This window comes from Prionailurus viverrinus, chromosome B1, assembly GCF_022837055.1.
Source record: "Prionailurus viverrinus isolate Anna chromosome B1, UM_Priviv_1.0, whole genome shotgun sequence".
NCBI classification, from domain to species: Eukaryota; Metazoa; Chordata; class Mammalia; order Carnivora; family Felidae; genus Prionailurus; species Prionailurus viverrinus.
Genome location: NC_062564.1, coordinates 73,180,684 through 73,206,061, shown reverse-complemented (window position 1 = coordinate 73,206,061; position 25,378 = coordinate 73,180,684). Strand labels below are relative to the sequence as shown.

General features: G+C 36.6%; 1 protein-coding gene across 2 annotated transcripts in view; it reads left to right on the top strand.

The window, feature by feature from the left end:
- LRAT (lecithin retinol acyltransferase) overlaps positions 1–25,378 on the top strand; it is a 118,263-nt gene that overhangs the window by 20,637 nt on the left and 72,248 nt on the right. Inside the window, exons 5-10 of one of the 2 annotated variants that reach the window (XR_007151531.1) lie at positions 189–266; positions 2,071–2,267; positions 12,069–12,175; positions 15,570–15,673; positions 17,876–18,059; positions 19,111–19,274. The gene's annotated coding sequence lies outside the window, so the exon portion shown is untranslated. Of the gene's footprint in view, positions 1–188; positions 267–2,070; positions 2,268–12,068; positions 12,176–15,569; positions 15,674–17,875; positions 18,060–19,110; positions 19,275–19,563; positions 19,760–25,378 lie in introns of those variants that run through there. The other variant, XM_047855690.1, reaches the window with a different exon arrangement.

Sequence of the window (25,378 nt, the reverse complement as noted above, 5' to 3'; positions counted from 1 at the left end):
CTAGCCTTTCTGCATCATTAGATTATTTTATTAAAACAAACAAAACCAAAGTGGCACCCATGTAAAGTAACCAAGTTTTTTCCCAATTTTATGACAATACTTCTGAAAAATAAGGCTTGATTTTTATATTTGGGAAGGTATTGAAAATTTTGCTTACCATATTAGTGTCATTTTCTTTTGTTTTGCAGCCTTGCAGGACACCTCACTGAATGTGATGCTCAGAGTATTGGTGGAAAATTCATAAGTTGGGATTGGATGCCAGACTGGTAGGTTATCAACACACATATATATAAAGTTTATATAGCATTTACATTTTAGAAATTTTATTATGTGTTTATTAAATTGTATTTCATTATTTTCTTAATTTATATTGTTTATTTGCATTATATATTGTTTTCATATTGTGATACACAAACTATATATCCTAGCCATCATTATCTTATTAGGATCCAGAGCTAAGTTTCAAGAGAATTCTTTTTGGCACCTTAAAAATCATATTTCCCTGAGATAATATACAATATTTTATATTACTATTATTATGGTCTCTGGTTTATTATTAAGCTGACCTTTGTACCTGTTAATGAGTTGAATTGTGTCCCCCAAAGATATGTTCAAATTCTAACTCCCAGGACCTTAGAATGTTACCTTATTTGGAGAGAGGGTCTTTACAAAGATAGTCAAGTCAAAATGAGATCATTACAATAGGCCTCAATCCAATAGGATTGGTGTTCTGATAAAAAAAAAAAAAAAAAAAAAGAAATTTGGACAAAGAAAAAGACACACACAGAGGGAAGACAATGTGAAGACACACAGAGAGAACAACATGTAAAGACAGGACTGGAGTGATGCATCTATAAACAAAGTAACACCAAAGATTGTTGACAAACCACCAGAAGCTTAGAAAGGAAAGGAAGGATTTTTCCCTAGAGCTGTCAAAGAGAACATGGCCCTGCTTGTCTACACCTTGATTTCAAACTAATAGCCTCCAGAACTGAGATAGTACATTTCTGTTGCTTTAAGACACCCAGAGTTTGGTACTTTGTTACAATACCCCTAGGGAAATAATATAGTGCCTAAAATAGAGTCTCTCTGTTTAAGGACAAAATATACTAAATATGTATTACTGGAACCTTGTATAAATATATATCTAAATATACACTGGAACCTTGAAATACCAGTATTCATCCAGGGCTATACCCTATTCCATCCAGGGCTCTGCTGTGAGAAGGTTCTTGGTCCCAACTCTAAGAAGCTCCTGCAACAAGAGCCATCTTACCAATGTGAAACTTACAATACATAGGCCTTTGCCTCTAGTAACAATTAGGGATCTATACATGACATTCCAGACCCCAATCTAGACAGTGGTCTTTCCAGTCTTGTCTCTCATTCTTTCTCTGATCCTTGTCCAGAGCCAAGCAGGTGCTACCACTCTTCTCCTCCTCTTTGGCTGTCATATGGTACCAGATTAGTAGGAAGCAATAAATACATGAGGGTTACGGCAACAATGGGAAATGTGTCCTTAGCCCTTTACTCATATTTGTCTGTATTTTATCTCTGAGAATGATCATTTGCAGGGCCAGTGTTTGCCCCTACTTGGTAACAGATGACTTATCTGATAGTTTTTGTTTGTTTATAATTGTATTTTTGCCTCAAATTCATTAGCTTCTATTAGAGACTTACACATTTCTGATGGTGATGTGGTCAGTCTCTTACTGACCTAAACTCAGGTCTCTTCCATGCTCTCCCTTATCTCATCAATCATCAGTAAGGTCAATTTTTACTCCATAATATCCTTCATTTTCTTCCTTTTATATTCATCCAAATTTTCCAGTTTTCTTATCTAGCTTCTAAAGGCTATTGTAGAATCTTATGTGGATTCTGAAGGCTATGTAGATTCTCAAGACCATTAGCTGGTCTCCATGCCTCTTGTTTCCAATGTAACAGCTTTGCAACTGTAAAACAAATAGTCGAAGTACAAGAAATCTGACTTCTTAGATTTTATCATCTTGGTTTTATCTTTTCAACTAAATTATAAACTCTCTGAGGGCGTGGATCTTTGCATTCCTACAGATTTATCAGATGCACCATTCAGCCCAGAATAACAATGAGAAAGCATGAACTTTAGAGATATTGCCTAGAATCCTGGTTCTACCACTTATTAGCTCTGTGAGATGGGACAAGTTACTCAACCTTTATGTTCCTCAATGTCACTCATCTGCAGAGTAAGGAAAATGGTAATATCTACTCTGAATGGATTATCATGGAAGGTGAGTGAATAAAGCACTTAAAACAGTACATGGGGCGCCTGGGTGGCGCAGTCGGTTGAGCGTCCGACTTCAGCCAGGTCACGATCTCGCGGTCCGTGAGTTCGAGCCCCGCGTCGGGCTCTGGGCGGATGGCTCAGGGCCTGGAGCCTGTTTCCGATTCTGTGTCTCCCTCTCTCTCTGCCCCTCCCCCTCCCCCGTTCATGCTCTGTCTCTCTCTGTCCCCAAAAAAATAAATAAACGTTGAAAAAAAAAAATTAAAAAAAAAAAAAAACAAAAACAGTACCAAAAATGAATAGTAACTTTTCAATAAAATGTTCATTATCTTATTGTCTTACACTTCGATGTTCACCAAATATTTGGAGAGTAATAAAAGATAAGTTGCGTTAACACAAGAATAGAAGCACCTATCTGAACCTATTTTATCTGAACGTGTGTTGCACCTCTCACTTAAGGTGGTGTAGTCCTGAGTCTTGTTGAGTTCCATGAGTATAAAATAAGGGTAATAATACCTACCCATAGGATTGTTGTAGAGATTACTATAAATAGGTTGCTCTTGGTCAGGGCTGAATCCAGTGTCTGACACATGGTAAATGTCTAAGTAAATGGTACCCAGGAGAAAGAGTGATAATGGTAGTATTAATAGTAGTGAGGCAGCAGTAGCAGTGATGGCGTGGCAGTAATAATAGCAATAATGGTAGTAACAGGAAGAAGCAGGATTTTACTTAGTTTTTGGTGTGTATGGAACATATCAGCAATTGGAAGTAGCTTGGGGGTTGTGAGGAAAAGGCGAAGATTTTCTTGACAGTCCAAGAGAGGTGATGGTTGAAGTCATGGGAATGGATGAGGTGCCTTTGAGTGTGAAGAGAACAGTACTGGGACAATCAGGGCATCTAGGGAATGCAAGGACAAGGGGAAAGTTGAGGATCGTGGAGAGAGTATAGTTCAAATTCTTACCCATCAAATCCAGAGAGTGTGGGAGGAAGAAAACAACTTGTAAGGTGGGAAGCTGTGATTAGAGAGTGCCAGACAGTCAGAGAAAGTAGTCAAGGAAGTCAGTGACCTGCCTCGGCCACTATTACAGTCATTTCTCAACCATTTCCTCATCTTTCCGTCTTACTCAGAATTATCTTCCCTTTAACAGCTAAATAAAATAAATATATACATACATTAATGAAATTAAAAACACTGTATTTTAATGCTATGGCTGAATGCTGTGGTCCATTAAAACCAATTGGCAATACGTCATGAAGAAAATATGGACATGCTGGAGAGAAACAAATATGCTTTTCATTTTAAGAAGCAAATTATGGCCTGAAAGTTATATTGTGAAGCTGAGGACATACATTTGACAGGAGAAATTGAGAAAGCATGGAATGTGCCTTTACTCAATATATTTGGAATCCTTTGCTGAACTCTTAACATGTACCAGTGCTTTAGAGAAAGAAACATTTTTTAATTGGTGAACCCAAAAGTTATGTCCTAAATTATTATATATATACATATATATATATATGTATATATTTGAACACATATATATGTTCATTGTGACTTTCTCTGAAAATTATTTTCTAAGTATTTTTTTAAATATGAAGGTTTTATCAAAAAGCAATTTTTGCTTCAGCAATTCAGATAATATTGGTTAATGTCTATTTGATTTCGATGTTGTCAATGCTTTAGTCAGTTTGTTCCAAATGAAACATATTTCTCTTGGCTTCCTGCTTTTGCTGTAAACAGCCTGAAAAGCAATTACAAATTCAAAATCATCCCTATTCAGGTAAATAGTAAGATTATATTTATTTATTATTTCGATATTTCTCTCTTTTTTGTCTCTATATACTGTTTTTAAATATATTGTTTAAACAAAGTATTCAATACAATATAAATATAGCAACTATTATACCTAGAACAACCAAAACTGATCTACAGCTTCTTCTCTAAGAATAGTTCCAAGGATACTATCTTAGACACCTTCCTTATAATGGTTGCTGTTGCCATTAAGCACTGCACATGGCCTTTTAAAATTTATACTTTTTATTTATGATACTTAAACATGCAGTGGTCATAATGCAATATAAAATAGCTTCAATTAGTATACATATTCTTTTTCCACTTCAATCTTTAAAATAATAATAATAAACTCCCAGTGAACCTTTACCCTGCAAATGACCTGATATGACATATTTGAACTTGCAGTGAACTTTCACATGAACTTTCAGTTATCCTCTGAGAAATATAACAGATGGAAAATAGGCAGATTTTTCAAATATTTTTAGATGCAGTGCTTGGACATGTTTAACAGAGACAACAAGGCCGACTATCTCTTTCCAGTGTTTACTTTGCTGACTTTATTGTACTGCATGCTGTTTACTTACATTATATGCATGAATTAAGAGGTTCAGTTATAGTTCTGTTTGACCAGCATCTTGATTTAAAAAAAATTTTTTTAACATTTATTTATTTTTGAGAGACAGAGACAGAGCACGAGTGGGGAAGGGACAGAGAGGGAGACACAGAATTGGAAGCAGACTCCAGGCTCTGAGCTGTCAGTACAGAGCCCAACGTGGGGCTCAAATCCACGAACTGTGAGATCATGACCTGAGCTGAAGTCGGAGGCTTAACTGACTGAGCCATCCAGGTGCCCTGACCAGGATCTTGATTTTAAACCAGCACTTGTATATGTGTTTAAAGATGAGGCTAAGAGGGTCATAAAATATAACAAATTGTGAGAGAACTTTATTGAACTTATTGAAATAATACTGCTTCAAATCATTTAGATATGAGGGACTTTGAAGGATCTATTTCAGATTTTAGAATATGAATCAGCTATAATGTCTTTCACTTTGAATGGTTTGTAGCTGGAAATTCAGTTCAAAATACACATAGTTTTTGAACGGTTATTTGGGAAAAGAAGAGGAAAATTAAGGGAGCACTAGCTATTGTTTATAACTGCTATGGTATGAGATAGGCTTCTTGGAGGTATTTAATCTTAGCAACTCTCTTCCCTAAGTAGTTATCTTATTCATTTTGCACAACAGGAAAGGGAGACAGAGAGGTTGCGTAACTTGCCTGAGAAGACACAGCTAAACTGGGGAATTAAATCCGGGTCTCCAAGACTTTCAAGTCCTTTCTCGGGCAACAAGTTTGTGGTCCCAAGAACAAAATATTTTGTTTGGTCAAATGAATGCTAAAGATAAAAGTGTGATTATGCTGTAATACTTCTATAATCTTTGTTTTGAGAATTTAAAGAGTTTATTTCTTTGTATTTGTTGCATAATATTGCTAAATAAGTTAGGTATAAAACTTTCAGACTGCTCTCAGTGATATAAAGATAGTAACTGAGACTGTTGCTTCTCTTGAAAATTTCCTATTGTTTGCAAAAAAACTATACATCTATTACATTTACCAAATAATGCAGGCATTTATATTATTTATCCACTGATATGCATCTCCTTGCTTAGAATCAATTCTTATTAACGCCCACTTTATTCTCAGACCATAATTTATTTATCCTGAATAATGTTTTAGATGTAGTTTAGTTCAGAGAGAGATTATACTTAATGGACATAGACATGTATAAAGTAGCGCACAATTGCATTTATAAGATCAGAATGTGAACTGTATTAAGCTGTAATTAGTCCCTCTTTCCTGACACTTCACTTAGCAACAACAGTATCATTGGTGAGGAAAATAAAGATCTTTCCATTTCACAAGGATGTACTCAGAAGCTTGAAGGACCTGTTGTGATCTTGTCAGTGACATAGTTTAAATGGATAGCAAGTTAGGGGCACCTGGGTGGGTCAGTTTGTTAAACATCTGACTTCAGCCCAGGTTATGATCTCACAGCTTGTGATTTCGAGCCCCGCATCGAGATCTGGGCTGACAGCTCATAGCCTGGACCCTGCTTTGGATTCTGTGTCTCCCTCTGTCTCTGCCCCTTACCCCACTCACATTCTGTCTCTCTCTCTCTCTCTCTCTCAAAAATAAATAAACATTAAAAACCATTTTTTTTACATGGATAGCAAGTTAAAGTAAGTTGTTACTCATTTTAAGGGAATTTGTAATACATTCCTTTCTTTAACTTTTTAGCTCATTTATTAAAAACAGCTTTTAATGAAAAGTAATGAACAGTTTTCATATTAAAATAAGTGATCCTGTTTTTCTCTCCAGTGTTTAGGTATTGAAGGTGGAGCAGTGTAGGTTCAAGGAGCAAAGGTCTCTTCCTTCTTTCTTTTACAGCTGATCCTTCAACAACATGGGTTTGAACTGCACTGGTCCACTTACACATGGATTTTTTCCGATGAATATAGTACAGTACTGTATATTTTCTATTGCTTATCATATTCTTAATGATATTTTCTTTAGCTTTCTTTATTGTAAGAATACAGTATATAACACCTATAACATACAAAATATGTGGAATTGATTATTTTGTTAGTAAGGCTTCAGTAGGCTATTAATAGTTTATTTTGGGGGGAGTCAAAAATTATACATGGATTTTTGATTGCATAGGGAATCAGTGCTCCTAACCCCTGTGTTGTTCAAGGGTCAACTATATAAGGTCTTTTCTCTTGTGTTATTTTGTTATTTGTTTAGAGGTCAGGTGGAAAGCACATAAATTTCCCTCTGTATGATAGGGTGATTTAGTTAGGGACAAAGTTGTGATTTCCTGTAGAAAGTAGGCAGAAAACATGGTAGAGAGATAAGCCCACAACTATCTTTGATTTCTTGATATTAGTTAAGACTAATTGGTATATGTAAACTCTAAAACTTACATTTATAATATTGCAATTCCTTAGATTTAGGGTAATCATTATCTGTACAAAGATAGTTGTGTATGGTGGCACCACAATTATAAAACATCATAGAGAAGGACTGTGGAGTAGGTATTGAAGTATCAATATAGAGAATATATATCTGTATATTAAAAATAATGTTTCATTTTTTGATATGGTATGTCCAAAACTGTGATATGTCCATGACAGAAAACATAAAATTTAGGCATACATGCTTTTTTATCTTCTTGCTTTAAAATAAACTCTGAAAGCTACAAACTGATGCAACCTCTAAAAATAAAAGTGTCAAATTTGGGGGCACCCGGATGGCCCAGTCAGTTGAGTGTCTGACTCATGATCTCTCAGCTCAGGTCTTGATCTCAGGGTGTGAGTTCAAGCCCCGCGTTGGGTTCCATGCTGGGCCTACTTAAAAAAAAAAGAAAAAAAGAAAAATACAAAGTGTCAGCTTAAAAAAACCAAACTGTTTAATATAGTTTTTACATTAATTTTTTAATTAATAATCTACATGTGTACTATTTGGGATTTTTTTTATTGCAAGTGACAGAAATGTAATTCAAACTGACATAAAAAGGAGTGGCAGTCACATGCAAACTTGAACACAGATTATATTGTATACCGTTTTTGCCTCTTTTTTAAATATAACATTAGGAGCATTTCATCATAATTAATTTTACTTTTTACCGTTTTTTTTATTTACTTTCTTACATTATTTCAAAAGTGCTCTATAGCATTCCATTATCTGCGTGTATCATATTGTATATTTATTTTTACTTTTTTTAACGTTTATTATTTATTTTTGAGAGACAGAGTGAGGAGGGAGGGGCAGAGAGAGAGGGAGACACAGAATCCAAAGCAGGCTCCAGGCTCCAGGCTGTCGGCCGAGAGCCCAATACAGGACTCAAACCCGTGAGCTATGAGATCATGACCTGGGCCTAAGTCAGATGCTTAACCAACTGAGCCATCCAGGTGTCCCTATTGTAGTGTATTTAAATATTCCTTTCTTGTTTGACATTTAGATTGTTTCCAGTAGAGTATTTCCAAAGTCTCTGTCCATGTAGAAGAAAAAGCTTGATTGGACGCTTAACAGAAATAAACTTTAAAGCCCCCAAAATATTTCTCTAAATTCAGAAATGTAATCTTATACCCCCCCTAATTTATTAAAGCTTTCACTTGACTTCTATGAAGGTCATTATTTCATATTAGAAAAGATAACCTTATTTATGTATGCACTCAGAATAGATACAGTTGTTTCTGATAATAGTTATGTGATCCATTCTAGGGCATATTATTGTTGGCATAGATTAATATCATTGTTTATATTTATAACCTAAGTTAGCAGGTAGGCAAGTGCTTGTTACCATGATGATTTCAGAGCAAGTGCTGTCTGCACAATGGAAGGTCCAAAAAGCAACTAAAAAGGGAAGGAGAACAGCTGAAAGTTTTTTGAAAAGGTTTGCACGTGAAACAAAATGATGGGTTTTCCAGTCTATTTTAAAGCACATTAGCGATCAGATTATTTCACAAGGATCGTTATTATAATGAGTTAACATTTTCCCCTAATGTATCTATACATTCACTCATCACGTTATGTATTAAGTGGAGAGTGACCTGTCCCAGCAGTTTTGTAGTTTAGTATGCTCAGATAAGCAAGTTTTAGTAAAGTTTTATGGATGTTAGCTTCTTTCTCTTAACCTAGAGATGATGTTTAGAAAGATAACAGGTGATAGAATCAAAGCAACAGACCCTTTGACAGGTCAAATGGTACATCCGCCTGTTTTTGTCTCTGGAGGAAACTTCATTTGTCCTAGAAATTTCTCTTTAAACATATCCAAATAAAGAAATATTATAATTTTGTAGCCAAACTTAATTATTTAACAATTTTTATAAAATTTTTGATGCTAGAACCAAATCATTTACATGTTATTTACACTAGTGATGCTTCCTACCATGTAAGTACCCCCAAATTATTTCATTTTTATCAATAGTGGTGATCAAAAACATTTAATAGTAAAAAACAACATAAACAGGAAACTGAGTGAAAATAACCTGTGATCCCTTAGCAGAGAGTTAGAGTGTTTTTAAATTAAAGATTTGGGTGCATGGGTGGCTTAGTCAGCTAAGCATCTGACTCTTGATTTTAGCTCAGGTCCTGATCCCAGGGTCATGGGATTGAGCCCCATGTTGGCCTCAGTGCTGAGCATGGAGCCTGCTTGAGATTCTCTCTCTCTCTGTCTCTCTCTCTCTCTGTCTCTCTCTCTCTCTCTCTCTGTCTCTCTTCTCCTGCCCCTCTCCCCCACTCACTCTTTCTCTCGAATTAAAGTGTTTTTTAATTAAAATTTAAGATAATTACAATCTGCATTTTTAAGGCTATCTATATAATTAATTAACTAACTAGTTGTCTCTTTCAACATTTGAGTCCCTTACTACATAGCCGTGACTTCTGGGCCCTGGGTATATAGCTGTGAGCAGGACAGACAAGGCAGCTATCCTCATGGTGTTTAGTAATATGGATAGACATTAAACTAATAACCCACAAATAAAGAATTGAAAAGTACTTTGAAGAAATATTAAAGGGTATTATGAAAAAGAATAACAAAGAAGCATAATTTCAATTTAGTAGTTAAGGAAGGTTTTATTTTATTTTTTTATTTTTTTAAAGTTTATTTATTTATTTATATATTTTAATTTTTTTTAACGTTTATTTATTTTTGAGACAGAGAGAGACAGAGCATGAACGGGGGGAGGGTCAGAGAGAGAGGGAGACACAGAATCGGAAACAGGCTCCAGGCTCTGAGCGGTCAGCACAGAGCCTGACGTGGGGCTTGCACTCACGGACCACAAGATCATGACCTGAGCTGAAGCCGGACGCTTAACTGACTGAGCCACCCAGGCGCCCCTAAAGTTTATTTATTTATTTTGAGAGAGAGAGACAGAGCACACCAGTCGGGGAAGGGCAGAGAGAGAGAATCCCAAGCAGGCTCCTCACTGCAAGCGCAGAGCACAACGTAGGGCTTGAACTCACGAACTGTGAGATTATGACCTGAGCTGAAGTGAAGAGCCAAGACCCAGATGCTTCACCGACTGAGCCACTCAGGTGCCCCAAGGAAGGTTTTATTAAGTGATGTTTGAACAAGGCAACCTGAATGATGGGTGCCTACTTAGGCACCTACATAAGATAAAAGGCATGAAAACACAGTTATATGTCACAATATCTGGCACATATTATTCAGTAAATATTGTTGAATGAATGAATGACTATTCCAAAAATCAGAAAATAAAGCAAACGTTAAAACGGGAAGTGTAAAACAGTATTTTAAAAGTTAAGTTAAAATCACAGTTGTGCAAATAAATGTAAATGCCGTAGACTGCTCAATTGAAAGATAAAGTCTCTTAGAATAGATTAAAATCAAAAGTTCAACTAAGTGTTATGATGCACAGTGAAACCAAACAATGCAAGAAAGTTGGAAGAATCAGTAAGCAAGGAATAAGAAAAAGAAGGACAAGGAGAAGGTAGGGGAGAATGAGAAGGGAAAACATAAGAGGGAAATGATATTGACAGTAAGGTAGGATTCAAATGGCATAAAATGTATCATTCACAATGAAGATAATGTGGTCATGCCCTTTCATGTGCTAAATAACAAAGCATTAAGACATTTACGTCTCTTTAGATACGTAAAGAGAAAGAGAAATACAAGTAAAGATAAAGAGAAATACAATTGCCATGGAAGATTTTAACATCTTCATATTTATTGAGTTAAATAATAATGATTATTTATTTTTATTTATTATTTATTATTAAATAAATGATTAAAAAGAACACAGAATATTGGGATAATACAAAAGTTGAATTAAAAGCTACAGATAGAACATTCTCCCCCACACAAGACAAGTATGTACCTTGTTTTTAAGCATCCTCAAAGCTACCTTAATCTGTTTCAGAAAGTAGCAATTTTATAGACCACATTCTTTGATCATATGTTCAATACACCAAATTAATAACAAAACTTTCAAAAACAACCAAACCCCAAAACTCTAGTCTCTAAGAAATGTCAAAAGTACTTGTACCCTGTGGTGCCAGAGTGGTGCAGTCAGTTAAGTGCTTTGGCTCAGGTCATGATCTCTCGGGTTCGTGAGTTTGAGCCCGGCATCAGGCCCTGCGCTTGGGATTCTGTCTCTCCTTCTCTGTCCCTCCCCTGTTTGTGCTCACACGTGTGTTCTCCCTGTCTTTCAAAATAAATACATAAACTTTTAAAAAAAAAAGTATTTGCACATGTAATTATTGTATCAAGGAGAAAATCTTCAACATTAGACTGTTTAGAAAATAAAAGACATTGAGGCTATTAACATATCAAATGTTGTGGTTTGAAGCTAAGGCTATATTCAAGAGTGACTTGATAGACTTAAAGGCCCCAGATTGCCCTAGGGCTTTAGCTGTAATTGTTGTTGACATCCAAAAATGGGTGACCTTGATCAAGAACGAAAACTAAGGGAATGTTGGAATGGATCCACTGTAAATTCATGAATACTTTTTTCTTTTCCTTCTCTTTTAATGATTCTGATTTTAAGAGGAAAAAAAAAAATCTCATTTGGTCCTTGAGCATGTGCCAACCTCCCTTTTTTATCGTGGAGCCAGCTCGCTATCGGCAGGCTCAGACGGTCCCACCAGAAACAATATTTGGCTGGAATCTGGTAATGCTTGTTTTCACTTTATTTATTTATTTATTTATTTATTTATTTATTTATTTATTTATTTATTTATTTATTTATAATTACTGAAGTATAGTTGACAATGTTACATTAGTTGCAGGTGTGCATCGTAGTGATGCAACAATTCTGCACGTTACTCAGTGTTCGGCACCCTCAGTGTAGTCATGGTACAGCATTATTGCGGTATTTTTGCCTCTGTTCCCCATGCTGTACTTTCATCTCCATGACTTATTTAGTTTATACCTGGACGTTTGCACCTCTTAATCTCGCGTGCTTATTTTTATCATATCCTTTGCTGCAGAACTCATGTTTGAAGACGCTGGTGTGGAAAATTAGAGTGGGGTTCGTCTTCAAATTTTAGGATATGAAGAAACATATGGAACATAAACTGAAACAAATTTAAATGGAGTAAGTAAAATACAGGATTTCTATTCCAGTGTAAAAGAATTGGTTTTGCATATTCTTAATCACTTATGTATGAAAGTATTTATTATAAAGACCAACCTAGCTAAGTTTTAATGGGCTATGAATTTTGGGTTACTTCTGTTTTATAGTGTGTATTGTTTTTAATCGATTGTTCTATAACACGCTCGTTAATTCAATTTGAAATTTCTGTATGCCTATGGCAAAACTTTATTCATTTCCTTTCTCATTATACCGTTAATGGTGTAGCTGTTATGGTTAGGCTCTCTGGGTGCCACATATATGGTTTTCTTAAAAAGTTTTTAGAAAGCTATGAATATTTAAATTTTTAACTTCTGGCTAGTTAGTACATGTTGTTCCTTAGCAGTAAAAACAAATGATGTTCCTTCCATTCTTGCTGGAAAATTTCTAGCTATTCCCTGGAAAAGGAATCAGAGATTCAGAATTGTTTTTTGCTTATACTGAAAGCATTCAACATATAAAGTATGTCAAAATCTATTGTGAGCACCCATTAAAAATCAATTGCATTAATCTAATACAAGGCATTTTGAAATTTTTTTTTTTTTTTGAGAGAGAGAGGGTGTGAAGGAGTGACAGGAAGAGAGAGGAAGGGAGAAAGAGAGAGACAGAGAGAGAGAGACAGACAGACAGAGAGAGGCAGGGCTCAAGCTCACCAGATGCGGGACTCGAACCCACGAACCATGAGATCATGACCTGAGCCAAAGTCAGAGGCTTAACTGACTGAGCCATCCAGGCACCAAGATTAGTTTTTAAAATGTAATTGACCAAATTAAACAAAATGAAGTATGGTCAATGTCTCATTAAATTATGGATAATTAAGTTGACCTTGCCTAGGAACTTTCTTTCCCTCTCCATATATTTATTCCAAGCAACATTATTATAGGTGTGTCTTATATAAACTTTCTAATTACAAGTCTAACCCTTTTGAATAATTTTTTTAGGACTTTTTAACTCTGACAGTCTTATTCACAAAGGTTTGACCATATTATTATTCTAGATTATTTGTAGATATCTTGGTGTGTAGTGACTTCTGTCACTTAAGAAGTATTAATCAAAGATGGGAAAGTATATGGGAAACATCAATTACAAAAACAAAATCACAGTAACACTAATTGAGAGGGTAGTGCGTGGCAGGCACTGTTCCAAGTGTTCTACTTGTATTTTTTTCTTTTTTTAAAGTTTATCTATTTATTCTGAGAGGGAGAGAGCAAGCACGAGTGAAGGAGCAGCAGAGAGAGAGGGAAAGAGAATCCCAAGCAGGCTCCACACTGAGCATGGAACTCGATCTAATGACCGTGAAATCATGACGTGACCCGAAATCAAGAGTATGATGCTTAACCCATCGAGCCACCCAGGCGCCCCTACTTGTATTTTCATTTAGCCCTCACAACAACACTTTTAGGTAGATCTGTTAGTATTTCTATTTTATAAATGAGAAAACAGACGCAGAGAGATTGAATAATTTGTCTCAGGTCAAACGGCTAATGAGGGGCAGGGCCAGATTTTGAACTCCCTGCAGTCCAGTTCTAGCTTCTGCACTTTTAACCTCTAGGAGCAAGAGTTTCATTTTAGTGTAGAATCAATGGAAAAGATCTAAAGCTTCTGTAACTGAATTATTAAGGCTTGAATGCCATAAAAAGATAATTTATTATATTTTAAAAAAGGAAAATAATATTGTTCCTTATAATCCCAGATATGTTAAAATAGTATGGTTCAATTGTCTGTGTTACAATCTTTATTGACACTCTTCTCTATTTAGGAATTTTCTCTTTTGTACAAAATAGAAAGCTCAACAAGATATTGGCCAAATATTTTATTTTGACAAAATTTTTAGAGAATTCTTAGTTGCATAATTTTTGCAGTCTGTTATTCATTTCATTTTATGAAGCCCCACTCCACTCCCCAAATGCCAGGAACTCCTGTGTTTTATTTTGTAGACTAGCATGTGGTAAGGTCGGGATTTAAACTTAGGGACTATTGAGAATTATATGGGAAATTTTAGGTGCCTGATAAAACCCAGAAGCAGGAAGCAGGTGTCAGAATGTAGTTATTTCACTACCTAGGAATATGTGCTCTATGAGTGGCTAGGTGGTTTAACTGACATGCATAATTCACTGAATTAGAATTAGTGAATGTAGAACTTAATATGAAAGGTTATTGTGAAAGCCAACTTTAAACATTTTTAATTAATTGATTTGTTTTTATTAATTTTTTTTGAGCATGGGCCACACACAATGTTATGTTAGTTTCAGGTGTGCAAATGGTGATTCACCTTCTCTATACATGATGCTATGCTTACCACAGCGTAGCTGCTATCTGAAAGCCAACTTTTAATCTGTTGTTTGGAAGGTGCTTTGTATTAAAGGCTGCTTGAAAACAGTACATGTGTCTATTTTTCATGATGTATCCATAAAGCTCAATTTAGTCACATAATTAAATTGTCAAACAGATTCATTAAGTTGGTTTTAGACAGAGAAATTGATAGTAAACATAATGGGAAAAGTAGAACTTTACTTTAATTATTGGTCATTAAAATAATTATGTCTCGTATTTGTCCTTGAAGAAATGTTTCACATCTGATGCCATATTGTTTCATCATAGTAGCTCTGTGAAGTAGTTAGGAAGCTGATATGATCTTCATTTGACTAAAAAGGCAAATTAAGTTGTGGGGAAATGAACTGACTTAATGAAGGACAAGCAGGTCTTTAGAATAACAGGCAGAACTAGACCTTAGACTTCCACTCCTTTCTAGTGACCTTTCAGATGACCACACGTTTCAGAGAAGATCATTGCTAAATCCTTAAAAAGTCTCAAGTAAGACATTGTTTATTTATATATTTATGTATTATAACTCCGTTTCAAACTAGGATAACTGACTCATTCTATAATAAACTGTCCAATGGCTATAGATCATGTATGATGTAGATGTCCTTTAAGAGGAATTGAACTATAGCAATGATACACATATCATTTAAAATCATCTGTCATATGAAGAAAGTAATAGGCCTCAATTAAATAAAAGAGATAGAAAATGGAAAAAAGTAAAGGGGTTTTTCAAATAGAATTTTAGCGATTTTTTCAAGCTATCATTCCCATGTGTCAAGTTATATTCCTAAGATAAAATTTATTATTAATAATTTATGGAGGACCAAGAGCGTTATCGTTTAATAAGGTGTTTATTTTTGTGGACAAGCATGGCATAATTGGGAAAACCTATAATAATAAACTCTTTATAGTGATCATGCAAATCAGAGATAATTATATGGTCCAGAAATATATCTTCTTTCATGGTATGCAAATATAGGCTTGTTTCATATTTTGCAGTAGACATCTGTTAATTTCTACTCTTTGTTAATAGGGTCCTGGAGAAGTAGTCCTTTGACTTTCAGGACATCATAAACAGAAGAAGGCATTAGAAATTTTTTCAAGAGAAATTGCACAAGCAGGGCCTGCCTGGAATGGGTAAATATGCATATTTTTACAGTTAAAATATGTACATATATTTTACAGGTATAGCTGTAAGAACCTCTTACTTTCTTATCACTGACATCAATTATAATATTCATTATTTGACCCTTCTGAACTTGGCAGTGTATGCCAATGGTCAAGCCATATTCATAGCCCTTTTGCCTTTGAATACCTTTAAACATTTGTTGCGTATATGCCCTTTCTCATAATACTTACTTAAAGTTTATCAAAAATTTTAAAACATCTTGACGTTAAGTATGGGCATATATATTTGCCCATTACGTGTATGCCAAATGATGGATTTAGGTTATAGTCCCAAACAAAGCAACCTGGTAAAGTTTATTTTGGGTTTGCTCTGCCGAAGCAGCACACCCATCCTGTGTCCCATTTCCCCCACATCAGGATCCCATTTCCCCAGAAAACGGTCTCTTCTTTCTTAGTACCCTCTGAACAGGTCTCAGGGCGACCTGTGCCATGCTACCTCCAAGCCTACAGGATTTCTTTCCTCCCTTGCTCTTGCTCTCCTCTCACAAGTGAAATAGACCTGCTGTGACCACAGGACCAGGCTTCTCAAGGCTTCAGTTTTGCTAATGCAATGAGCTCATTCATTCATTGGCACATTACATTTGAAAGGCTTTGAATTCCTACATTTTGCATATGGAGAAATTGAGGCGCAGAGAGGTGAAGTGGGTAAAATGAGAGAAAATAAGAACCTTCCTTTGGCTTCCAAGAAGAGAAGTAAAATTTTCTAGAAATGTTAGTGTCATGGGGAAAAGTTCTGTTCTATTTCCACTTTTTTCCTCATTCTCTACCAATGTTTAAAAATGGAGGGGGAAATGAATTTTGACTAGGCAAGGCTTACATTTTAAAATTAAAACAAAGCAAAAATCAGTAAGTGGGACTACATTAAACTAACAAGCTTCTGCACAGGAAAGGAAATGATCAACAAAATGAGAAGGCAATCTATGGAATGGGGGAAGTTATTTGCAAGTCATTTCTGATAAGGGGGTAATATTCAAAATATATAAGGAACTTGTACAACTCAATAAAAAAACGGTGCAATTAAAAAATGGGCAGAGGACTTGAATAAACATTTTCCAAAGATGACATATAAATGGCCAATAAATACATGAAAAGGGGCTCAATATCACTAACATGAGAGAAATACAAATCAAAACCACAATGAGGTATTATCCCACACCTGTTAGAATGGGTATTATCAAAAAGACAGGAGATAACAAATGATACAGAAAAAAAGGGAATCCTTGTGCACTGTTGGTGGGAATGTATATTGTTGCAGCCACTCTAGAAAACAGTATGGAGGTTCTTCAACAAATTAAAACCAGAACTACCATATGATCCAGCAATGCTACTTCTAGCTATATATTCCAAAATGAAATCCCTATCTCAAAGAGATACATGCACCCTCCCATGCTCATTGCAGCATTATTTACAATAGCCATGGCATGGAAACCATCTAAGTGTCCGTCAACAGATGAATAGATAAAGAAAATGTGGTTGGTATATATACACAATGGAGTATTATTCGGCCATAAAAAAGAAGGAAATCCTGTCATTTGCAACATCGTGAATGGACCTTGAGGGCATTATTAGTGAAATAATTCAGATTGAGACAGACAAATACTAAATGGTTTCATTTATATGTGAAATCTAAAAACACTGAACTTCTAGAAACAGAGACTAAAATGAAGACTGTCAGGGGCTGAGGTGTGAGGGAAATGGGGAGATGTTGGCCAAAGGGCACAAACTTTCAGTTATGGTACGAGTAAGTTCCAGGGATCTAACATACAACATGGTGACTATAGTTAACAATACTGTATTGTATACTCCAAAATGGCTATGAGGGTAGAACCTTAATATTCTCGCCACTGTAACAACAATAAAATGGTAATTATGTGAAATGAAAGATGTGCTAACTAACCTTATTGTGGTAAACGCTTCACAATATAGACATAAATCATCATATTATCCACCTTAAATTTATACAATGTTGTATGTCAGTTCCATTTCAATAAAGCTGGAAAAAATTAAAACAAGAAACACGTTATGGAAATGGAGGCAACCAAAAACCATTTCGAAGTGGTATGAACTTTGGGAAGGAGTTTAGGAATTCTGGGGATTGCTCTTAAATGTCCTCATTCTACATCCTTTTTTTTTTTTTTTTTTCTCTTCTAGTGGAAAGCAGGGCACACGATAGTCTATTTTTCCGAGGCACAACATGGGGACAGGTCGACAAAATTTTATGTCATGCCTATTAAGAGTTTCCAGCTTTCCGCTTTCAGTATCTGTGCCTTCACTGCTCAAAGCCCACCTTCAGCAACCCAGTTCCACATCTGAGATTGCAGCACGCCATTTCAAGGTACCAAATTCTATTTAGGTGAAGCTTCTTGGTCTCAAACAGAATTCTAGCTAGTTTAAGTGGAAAGAGATTTATTGAAGGATATTAGTGGCTCCCAGAATCTTGCGAGAGCCATAGAACCCAGTTTTGGGTCTCACTCAGTCAAAAACAAACAAAACAAAACAATCAGGCAAAAAACAGTGGTTTCAAATGATGCATGAATAGATAAAAAAGATGTGATATATATATTATTATTAATATGTTCGATATTATTATATATCAATATGTTAATATATTATATTAATTTATATATTATGTGTTAATATAATACATTATATTAATTAATATATTAATACATTATATTATATTAATTAATATATTATGTATTATTATATATTATTAATTATACATATATATGTGTGTGTATATATTTATATATATGTATATATAATGGAATAATAGCCATAAAAAAGAATGAAATCTTGCCATACATGACAACATGGGTGGGCCGTGAGGGTATTATGCTAAGTGAAATAAGCCAGACAAAGACAAATACCATATGATTTCACTTATATGTGGGATCTAAAAACCAAACAAATGAAGAAACAAACAACAACAAAAGAGAGAAACAGACTTATAAATACAGAGAACAAACTGGTGGTTGTTGACAAAGGGGAAGGGGTGGTGATGATAACGGGTGAGGGCGATGAAGAGTTACAAATATAGTTATAAAATAAATAAGTTACAGGAATGAAAAGTACAGCATAGGGAAGGTTGTAATACACTTATCATCGTGAGCATTTCATAATGTATCTGATTGTTGAATAACTGCTGTACCCTTGAAACTAATTTAATACGATATGTCAGCTACACTTCAACTAAAAAGAAAAAAGAAAAACAGTGGTTGTAGGGAGGCTGTAGGGCACCAGGCAGGTAGGACACTAAGTGGCAGCGAGCCTACTTCATTGTCTCAGAGGAACCGCTTGGCCACACCACTGTGCTCTCCGGAAGAGACAAGCTCCTGGCATGCAGCGGCCACCTCTCGTTGCTCATTTCTCATCCTGCCTGCCAGGAACTCAGATGCCTCTGCCTGCCAGGAACTCAGGCCACCTGCCTGCACCCAACTGCAAGAAGACTGGGGAATGCTGGTGTCAAAATGAGAGAGAACGAGCCAACCTGCAGAATCTGCCACAGTTTCCTGCGTCCTTACAAATTCATTGTGAGAATTCAGGCAAGGTATTTAACCTCTCTACTAATCCATCTTCCTAATACTTAACGTGAGGATTTTGGACGCCATGAATTCCAAGAATCCTTACAGTAATACAAATCTGTCCCTGAACTAGTTAGAACTCTGGCTTCTGGTGATAGAACCTTACATGAACTAGTGAAGGTCGGTGCATGATGTTTGTTGACTCTTATAACCTAGATGTGGGAAGAGTAAGGGTGCAGTTAGCTTTAGGAGTATCCAGCTCGTCTGGCCTCTCACTTGCTCCCCTTTCTGTGTCTGTATGTTATTCTATGAAGACCAGTTTCTTTGGGTAGCTGGAGAAGCAGCCAAGGCTTGTATCCAAACTATCCTGAAATCATAAAGGAAAAGAATTCTCTCCCAGAATCTGTTTCTAAAGTTCCGAAGGCCTTTTTAATTAGCCACGCTTGGTTTGTATGCTGACTCCTGTGGCCAGAGGAGTGGAGTCTTTAACCAGAGAAGACACCTCACACAGGTATGGCCATCAGATAATTTGTTCTGAGGCAGTCAGGCACCCAGTGTGACCAGGGCAGAGTCTAAGAGCTAGTGTGCCACAATATGTGATGTGGGATTTATTCGTTTGTTTTCATTTCAGATACTCCAAATGAAATAAAATTCAATTATTTTTGTGAATCTCCATGTTGTGTGGGGCTTGATAAGAGATATGAACACCACATATGATTCAGAATCTGCATTCAGGGAACTTAAAATTTAATGGTAGAGATCAAAACAAATAGAGGCACGTGAAGTCCTGACGGTAAACAAACAATATAATGGCTTTAGGGAAAGATCTGAATCCTAAAGCAGATGAATATGGAACTTGAAGGTCATATGGAAAATAGTTTTGCCAGCCATTTTGACCCAAATCATATTCCCAAGCCAAATACAATTGGTATTTGTATTTTAAGATCAACCGATCTTATGATCAAAACTTCATAGGTGAAAAAGAAATGTATATTTTTTCTTGAACTTTTGGCCTTTATCTTTTTTTCTTGGATGTTGTCTATGTTGGTTATATAGACAGCCTTTTCTTTTCTTTTGGAAAGTCACAGAATTGTACCGAAATATATTTTGCCTTTAGCAATAAATGTGATAGTATGGTTCTTTGGTCTTGTGTTTTCTGAACATAGCTTGTATAAAAGAAAAAAAAAAAAAAACACCTATTTTGTCCCTAGACTCAAGGAATAGGTAGCTATCTCTAAAATTTATCTGGACTGAATTTTGCATATTAAATTGTATTATGTTGACAATTAGATTGTTGGAAAAGTGTGAAAAGTTGCAGTCAGTCTGTGTTTTGGTTCATCATACAAATGAACTTCTTGGTTTTATAATCTGAAGCACATGCATATTAAGTAGATAAAATTAATTGCAGTAAATCCTGGCAATAATCCGGATGTTTCAATAATGTCACATTGTTAATTCTGAGTTTACTTGTAACACTGTTGCATAAGGGTCTTACTTCTACATTTTTAGTTTGGTTGGCCCCTGCTTCTCCGATCATTAATTGCATTGATTAGATTTCATTTAATTAGATTGTATACTTCGATGTCATGTCAAACTTTTTTGAATGCATTTTGCACCCTTTTCACTATGGGCAATCTATATAGATTTAGGTAGTGGTTTATATATACTCTGTTTATTTCTTTCTTGGAATTTTTATTGTAATAGGCAATAACCAATTTGTATACTTTAGTGATGACCGAGGATCCCTCCTTGCTTTTAGAGTGGATATATCCATCCCAATAATATTTTTAGCAATTACCAAAATCACTTTAATGACTGTTTACTCCAGCATTTATGTCCCTTTTTCATTGTAGGGTAAATGGTCCTTAAAACTAAATGGGAATCTTTAACATTCCAGGGATTTAACCCACAATTTTTGATGAACAACAGTGCTCTAAAAAGAATTGCTGTCTTGGTGTAAATAAAAATCAGAATCCTGGCATTACAATCTAATTGAGAAATCTGGAGAGACAAGTTATTAGAGATCAAATGTGCCCTCATGGAGCAAAAGAAAACAAAAACAATGGCAGTGAGGAGTTGGGGCACCTGGGTGGCTCATTCAGTCAAGCATCTCACTCTTGGCTTCAGCTCAGGTCATGATCTCAGGGTTCGTGAGTTCGAGCCCTGAATCAGACTCCATGCTGACAGTACAGAGTCTGCTTGGGATTCTCTCCCTCCCTCCCTCTTTGCCCCTCCCCTGCTCATGTGAGCTCTCTCTCTCTCTCTCTCTTTCTCAAAATAAATAAATAAGCTTAAGAAAGAACAAAAACAATGATAGTGAGGGGTATAGGATGTTGTGGAAAAATACGGCAGGAGCACCCAACCCAGTCTAAGCATATCAGAGCAGTGGCAACTTAAACTGAGAATCAAAAGATTCCTAGGAGTGATACTTAGCCTTGTGAAAAAAATTCTAGTCAGAGGAAACAGCACGCGTGAAAGTCCAGAGGTGAAAGAGAGGTTAGTGGTTCTGGAAAAACTAAAGTTCTCTTCAGCTGCAGCACAGACATGGGGTCAGCTCGGGGAAGAGGGGTTAGGAAACCGATGCCAGGAGAGGCCTAATGTGGGATAAGATTAGCAAGACTAAGCAGAATGGGCGGATCACAGACCTCTATGAGGCTGAATTCCCAGGATTTACTGTTTAACTGGATTTGAGAAACAAGGGAGAGAAGGACATGAAAGATCATTCTGGGTTGGACCCTGGGTGGATGGTGGTGCCACTCACAGAGGAGGACCCTGGGGCAAGAAGCAGGTTTGGGGGAGTCTGTGGGACTTTTCAAGACATCTAGGCTGCCAAGGAGATACCAAGGAGGCGTCAGTGTGTGTGTGTGTGTGTGTGTGTGTGTATATATATATATATATATATATATATATATATATATATATTCATATCAATGTGCAGGGGATTTGCAAATGACTATCCTTTAAGATAAGCTTACAGAGATCTCCCAGAAGAGGCAATAAAAACTAGGAATGCTTTGAAAAATTCAGGGAAAGAAAGTATTTCCAAAAGGATTGAATGGTCATGGTGTCAAATGCTATACGGAGGTCAAGTAAGATAAAAACTGAAAAATTCCCATTGGATTTTGCAATGAGGGTGCTGTTGGTGACCTTGGCACAAACACAGTCAAGCCGGGGACAAAGCCAGATGCCCCGAGTTGAGGAATGAATAGGAAAGAAGGAAGTGGGAGATAGTGAGTGTAGACAGCTCTTTTAAGAAGAATGTTAGTGAAAGGGAGGGTAAAGATAAGGCAGTCACTAGAGGAAGATGGGAGGCTGGGGGACACTTTAATTTTTCATTTAATATGGAGAGACTTGAGCGTGTTAGACACTGACGATGTAGAACAATTAGTGGAGAGAGAAACGTTGAAGGTACTGAAGGGGGGGTGCAATCAATAGAGAGAGGTCTCTGGGAAGGTGGAAGAAGAAGATGGGATGCACAGTACTGGATAAGGGGTCTCTTTTTAAGAGAGGTGGGCTCATTGTCAGGAATGCTTTCCATTCAGGCAACAGAACCTCAGCTGCTAATAGTGCCTCACTCCAGCAGAGGTTTATGTTTTCTCACGTGAGAATCGGTTTGAGGTGCACAACATGGGCATGGCTTCTGTGTCAATGGTGTCAGCACTAAGGGCTTGACATCACCTTAGTCATCTTGGCCTTTTCCTCTAGGGCTGTGATCGAGGCCAGACAAGAGTGGGCAGAGGCGATGTTGGCTGCGCCTGGTCCTTTAGTCAGGAAGTGTTGCCAGAAGTTTCTGGGAGACTTCTGCTTATGTCTGATTGGCCAGCACTGCGGGGGAGGCTGAGAAAGTTTTCTTATCCTCCTGGTTGGAGAAGTCAAGGGATGCAAGACTTGGGAGTGGCAGTTGGACCAGCCAAGTGGCAGTGTCTACCACAGAGCAAGTGCAGATTTTGTTGTTGGGTAGTGTGCAGGTGAAGGGCTTCCTATCTGAATTTCTGTTTTCTTTGAAGTTGGAAATAAATCCATCTGCTAGGAGAGTACTAGAACAGGTGAAGGTGGTGAAAATCGGAAACGCCCCTTTGGACAAGTGGAGAAACTGGGGACTGATGAAAGTCAGTGATTGATTTCAGAGCAACACTGAGATTCGATTCAGATTAGAGACCATGGATTCATGGGACACAAGACTAGAGGAAGGTGTGGTTGCTCAAGGACTATTCAGTGTGTGACCACGGGACAATGGAAATGTTATGTGTCACTGTTTAGTACACTTTTGATGCATATAAAATGATTGTACCGTTTAATCATTTTTACTTTGAGGGGCTTTTCAAATGTTTATTTATTTATTTATTTTTTAATTTTTTTTTCAGCGTTTTTATTTATTTTTGGGACAGAGAGAGACAGAGCATGAATGGGGGAGGGGCAGAGAGAGAGGGAGACACAGAATCGGAAACAGGCTCCAAGCCATCAGCCCAGAGCCTGACGCGGGGCTCGAACTCACGGACCGCAAGATCGTGACCTGGCTGAAGTCAGACGCTAACCGACTGCGCCACCCAGGCGCCCCATCAAATGTTTATTTTTGAGACGGTGGGGAGGGACAAAGAGAGAGGGAGATAGAGAATCCAAGAAGGCTCTGCCCTGTCACCACAGAGCCCGATGTGGGGCTCAAACTCATGAACCATGAGATCGTGACCTGAGCTGAAGCCGGACGCTTAACCGACTGAGACACCCAGGTGCTCTGAGTTGTTTATATGAAATTCGTATAGTTTTCTTTTTAAAAATTCTTTATTCATTCTGTAAAAGCCATCACTTAACACGTTTTAGGTATGTCTCATATATTTCTGTGGAATATTTTTCCACAGCTTTTCATTTTGAAAATTTTTGAATCTATAGAAAAATTGAAAGAGTTGTAAAATGAACATCCTTATGCCATTCAAGGACACTCACTAATTAACATTTTCCCACGTTTTCGGTCTTTTTCTTTTTTTCTGTTTCTCTTTGTCTCTTTCTCTCTCTCTACACAAACACACACACTTTTTTTCCCTGAGCCCCTTTGAAACTTTGAGTTGTAGACAATAAGACACTTCAGCTCTAAATACTTCAGCATGTATCTCCTGGTAATTGGGACATTCTCCTACGTAACCACAACAGCATAATTTTTTGCCTCTTGGAGAATTGTTAATATCATCAACTAGTCTTCAGTATGTTTTTATTTCCCACTTGTCCCCCAAAATGCCTTTCCACCCAGTCTGAAAACTATATATATATTTTTTAATTAATTTAATAGATTTTGAAGTGCCCTTTAACAGTAGGCTTAATGTTGAAATTTTGTTGCCATCTGAAAGAGGCCAACTTAGGGGACTTAGGGCACAAAAACATTAAGGAGCCCATACTCAAAATGATCTTTAATCTCAGTTTTAAATACTATTGAAAGTTATATTTATATTTCCAGCCACAACTCCTTTTTCAGCTAGTAAATTCCTGTGTTCACCTGCCTACTCAACATTTCCTCTTGGATGCCCTATTAGTACCTCAGACCTGCCTTGTTAAAAACCAGGTTCCTGAATCTCACACACTCCCCAAACCTGTGCCTCTTAATAGTTTCCTCCCCTCAGTTGGGCAAATCTATTTTTCTAGTTGCTAAGGCCCAAATCCGTAGAGTCAGCCCTGACTCCTCTCTCTCATAAGCCACATCTGATCTAGAGACAATTTCACTGACTCCAAATTCAATTCAAAATTGAAGGAAAGACATCGCTGACGATGTCTTATAATGGAATCCTGTCCATTATGAATTTTTTTTGTGTGAACCTAAAAAATGATTTGTCATTTTGGTATATTAGTATGTTTATTGAAAATACAGCAGGAAGCATTAATGGCCACTGTTGATATTCCCAACATTCTGTGCTTTCCCCGATTGTAGCCTATTCAAGCCAGAGCAAAAAAGAGATAGATTATGTTACTCTGTGATCTTTAACAATTCTAATATTCTGTGATTAAATCGTGCCAATGAGTAAAGTGCTTTTAGAGAAATCAGATTATTCACATTTAGGAAAAAGTAAGTGGTGCTTTTTGTTTGCTACTACTAGTTTCCTTCTTAATAAAAGTGCATGTAGGAAGTATTAATCCTCTTTAAGCT